Genomic DNA, 4756 nt, shown 5'->3' with positions numbered 1-4756 from the left:
GGGGAGAGGGGGACAGGCAGACCCCAAGGCTAGGAATCCAGTGTAGGCCAGATTCTGTTACTGGCTGGCTTCTCAGGTGCCTTCCTCTGAATGGGTCTCAGTTTTCCCATCTGTACAGCTAGAGGCTTATGTGGTCTCTGTGTGGCATTCAATTTCTGACACATTCTAGGATTTGCAGTGAGTAGCTTCACAAGCTGCTCATTAGAGGGGAAAGGAACTCCTGCTGCTTTCCTAAGCCACCTCATAGTTCATAAACACTTTCTTTTTTTTTTTTTGGAGAGGTTTTTGCTATAGGGCACGTGTGCTCACCAGAAAAATAGAGACAGAGGGACAGAAAAATAAATCACCCCCCGGGGGGATGGCCATGCTGCAATCCCTTCTCCTCCGTTCTCCTCTCAGGATCTTGGGCATGCATGCACATGCGCCCGGAGTGAGTTTTAAGCCACGGGGTCTGGGACTCAAACTGCTGTTGACTACATGGGAGTCCAGTGACATAGCCATTATGTTAACTGCTGGTTCTTTCATAAACACTTTCAAATCCCTTGAGCTTTCATCCTCATGGCAACTCTGGAAGGGCCAGGGCAAAGTCTATGAGCCCATTTTGCAGATGAGGAAACAGGCTGAGAAGTGTCCTCAGGAGCTATAACTTGAGGCCGCACTACACGTTTGGTTATACCAGTTTGTTCTCAAATGTGAGCATGCATAAGAACCACCTGGGGGCCAGTCAGTGGTGGTGGTTGGGGCGGCTGGGTCTCACATGGGTGCCCACACGGCCTGAGCCTCGGACCCGGTGGCTTGGAAAACAAAAACATACAGGGCTGTGTGCACATTCCCAAAATCCTGAGTGGGGAATGGAGGAGAAGGGATTGCAGCAGCACAGTCATCCTCCCAGGGGGTGCTTTTCCACATTCTCTCCCTCTATCCACAAGTGCAAGCACCCTACAGCAAACAAAGAGCAGATCCTTTGGCAGCTGGGAGGCTGTGGCTGTCCAAGAGTGGTCCTTAGGTCCCTGACTTCAGAATTGTCTAGGTACTTGGCCGAAAGACCACTCTTGGAGGACCATGGCCTCCTAGCCGCATTCTAGTTACCTCTGGCATTGATCTCTGTTTCTTTCTTTTTTAATAACCATTTATTTGTTATTATTATTATTATTTTTTAATTTGACCAGAGAGAAAGAGAAAGGGAAAGCAAGAAAGCAAGCCGCCAGGTCTGGGACTTGAACCACAGTCCACCATGTGAGAAACTAGCACCTTAACCACCACGCCACCTGCCATCCCCTGTTTCTTTCATAATATTCTCAGTGCCTGCTCTGAGCCAGGCCAGTGTTGCCAAGATGTGCTACTGGAGCTTCCAGATTGGAAGGGGAGGCGGGGAGAAACAAAGTGTGGTCAGTGTTGTAACAAAGGCAGACGTGGGCAGTGGAGGAAGTGATGTTTAGACTGGGCCTAGGGATTTGTGTTTGCATATATGTGTGCACATGTGGTGTGGTGTGTATGTGTGTGTTTTAAAAAGTTTCTTTCTTGGAACCAGCAGTTAGCGTAATGGCTATGTCGCTGGACTCCCATGTAGTCCACCGTGGTTCATGTCCCAGGCCCGGTGGCTTAAAACTCACGCTGGGCGCGTGTGCATGCATGCCCAAGATCCCGAGAGGAGAACGGAGGAGAAGGGATTGCGGCGTGGCCATCCCCCCGGGGGGGGGATTTCTTGCTTTCTGTCTCTCTGTCTCTCTCTGTCCGTCTGGCAAGCGCATGCGCCCTATAACAAAAACCTTCCCCCCCCCAAAAAAAAAAGTTTCTTTGTTGGTATTAACAAGTGGTGTGGTGATTAAAGTACTGGACTCCCATATGGCCAACTGCAGTTTGAGTCTTGGACCTGGTGCCTTGCTTTCTCACTTTCTTCTTACTTTCTCTCTGTGTATCTCTCTGGTGAGTACATGTGCCCTATAGCAAAATAAAAAAAATAATAATACATAAAATTAAATTATGTTTAAACATATTTATTTATTATTATTTTTTAGTTTGATATGAGAGAGAGAGAGAGAGAAAGCGAGAAAGCAAGCTGCCAGGTCTTGGACTCGAACTACGGTCTGCCACATGGGAGTTCAACACCTTAACCATCATGTCACCGGCCAGCCCCAATAATTCTTTTTTTAAAAAAATATTTCATTTAATTTATTATTATTATTTTTAAAAACTGACCAGGAAAGGGAGAAAACAAACAGGCAGGTCTGGGACTCAAACTGATATCAACCACGTGGGAGTCCAGTGCCTTAACCACCATGCTTCCTGCTGTCCCTCCCTAATAATTCTTTTTCTTTTAAGAATTATTTACTTAGTTTTATTTATTCACTTATTTTAATTTGACCAGAGAGAGACAGAGAGAGAGAGAGAGAAAGAGAGAGAGGGAAAAGGAGAAGGAAGGGCAAGCACCAAATCCAGGATTCAAACTGTGGTCAGCCATGTGGGAGTGTTCAATGCCTTAACCACCATACAACCTACTGGCCCCCAGTAATAATTCTTTTTTTTTTAAAAGAATTATTTATTTTATTTTAAAAAATATTTATTTAACTTCATTTATGCATTCATTCATTTATTTTAATTTGACCAAAGAGAGACAGAGAGAGAAAGAGAGAGAGAGAAAGCGAGACAGCAAGTCACCAGGTCTAGGACTTGAACCGTGGTTGACCATGTGGGAGTGTCCAGCACCTTAACCACCACACCACCTCCTGGTTTCCCCCCCAATAATTCTTAAAAAGTAAATAAAATTTTGTGGGGGAGCCAGAAGGTGGTGTGGTGGTTAAGGGTGCAGGACTCCACATGGCCAACCGTGGTTTGAGTCCCGGACCTGGCCACTTGCTTTCTCAGTTTCTCTTTCTCTCAACACACTCTGTCCCTCTCTGGTCAAGTTAAAACAAATAAGTAAAATTAAATAAAATATATTTTTTAAACATTTCTGGGACCAGCAGATGGCATAATGGTTACATCGCTGGACTCCCACATAGTTGACTGTGGTTCAAGTCTCAGACTCGGTGGCTTGAAACTCAGGCTGGCCATATGTGCGTGCCCAAACTCCCAAGAGAAGAAGAAAAGGGAATGCAGTGTGGCCATCCCCATGGGGAATGATTTCTTTTTTCTGTCTCTCCGACCAGCACATGTGCCCTATTGCAAAAATCTCTCAAAAAAAAAAAAAGTTTCTGAGCCAGTAGGTGGCATAGTGGTTAGGGTGCTGGACTCCCATATGAATAACTTCAGTTTGAGTCCCAGACCCAGCAGCTTGTGCACCCATAATCCCAAGAGAAGAAAGGAGGAGAAGGGATTGTGATGTGGCCATTCCCCATGAGAGTTGATTTCTCACTTTCTCTCTCTCTCCCCAGCAAGCACACACACACTATAGCAATCTCTCTCTCTCTCTTTTTTTGCATGAGGTGTGCTTTATTTTGTTAATCATATAAATACTTTTCTATAATACCCCAAGGCATACCAGAGAATTTGGCAGTCCAATGGTGGGAGAAGTCCCCTGAAAGACCAAAGGCCAGTGACATTGGCGCAGAGTATGGGGATGGGGGTGGTTCACAGTGCAGCTTGTGGCTTGGGTCCGTCTTGCAGGTGGCTCTTCCTCCACATCACAACTGTGGCCTCGATGATGACAGGGCAATGAATCTTCCAGGCCCTTAGGAAATTTCACTCTGCTTTTCCTGCTCAATGGTCTCTTTGGTCGGCAGGGTGTTCTTCCCCTGTGACTGGGTTTTCTTGGGCTTAGCTGGCGATTTCCCCCATGTCTGGTTTGTCTAAATTTTCTTGAAACCGACCGTGGTGCCCGGCTCCTAGTACTCCCACTCGTGAAGCTGCAGCAAGAGACAAAAGCCATCTCTCTTTAAAAAAAAAGTTTCTTTGTTTCTTCCATGACCGGGAAAGAGGCACCCTAACAGAGTCTGCACACCACATTTTACTCCCAGCTTTAGCCAGGCATGCTTCTGACAGGCACATTCAGGGAGGTCTCTTGACACAAATCTGAAACCTTCCCAAAAGGGACAGCGTAGTAAAGTGTTTTGTTACCAGGACACCACCGTCAGGCCTCAGGGTTTGAATCTTGAGTCCTAGCTACCTTTTTCTTGTGGGTCATCCCCACCAGATGGCAGGCAAGTTCATAGAAGTTATCAAGTCTTTCTCATCTCTGTCCTCAGTGTTGGCACACAGCCTGGCACACAGTGGACAATATTGGTAAATGAGCTGACCCGAGCAATGGGAAATGCTGATGGAAGTGTCCCAGGGCCTCAGGATTAAATGCATTTTCGTGCTCAGCACCCTCACTTCCTCCCTTTGTGAATTTTAATACGGAATTACCTTAATGGTGGAAACCTTTCATCCCATGGTAAACATGTGTTACCTCTCAGTCCTCCCTCTTTCTCTAGGGTGTGAGCTCCTTAGCGTAGAGTGAAGGTCTGGAACTAAGATGGGGCACAGAGAAGGCTCTCGAATGTTTGCTGACTGACTAAATGAATGAATGAGTTCAAGCAGAAGCTGCTCGTTTGCTATAGAAGCGATGTCAGCTAAAATGGGGCTTGCAGGTAAGTCACAGCCATCCCTCCCCACTTCCTGGTCGTCCGTGAGACGGATATGCGGAGCATATGCGGAGCGGGGCAGAATTTGAAAGTAAACGGTGGCGCAAAGTGAGGATGGGCGTGGCTGGGGCGCTGGGGCTCTGAAGGTGGGCCTGAGGGTCCAGGAGAAAAGGGACAGTTTCTGGAGAGCTGAG

The 4756-nt window shown here is 46.8% G+C and overlaps 1 pseudogene; it reads right to left on the bottom strand.

The window, feature by feature from the left end:
* Positions 1-3420: 3420 nt before the first annotated feature.
* LOC102485249 (thymosin beta-10-like) overlaps positions 3421-4756 on the bottom strand; it is a 19843-nt pseudogene continuing 18507 nt past the window's right edge.

The sequence above is a fragment of the Tupaia chinensis genome, unplaced genomic scaffold (assembly GCF_000334495.1).
Source record: "Tupaia chinensis unplaced genomic scaffold, TupChi_1.0 Scaffold000115_1, whole genome shotgun sequence".
NCBI classification, from domain to species: Eukaryota; Metazoa; Chordata; class Mammalia; order Scandentia; family Tupaiidae; genus Tupaia; species Tupaia belangeri.
Note: the sequence above shows the minus strand (reverse complement) of the source record. Positions and strands in the feature narration are given on the sequence as shown.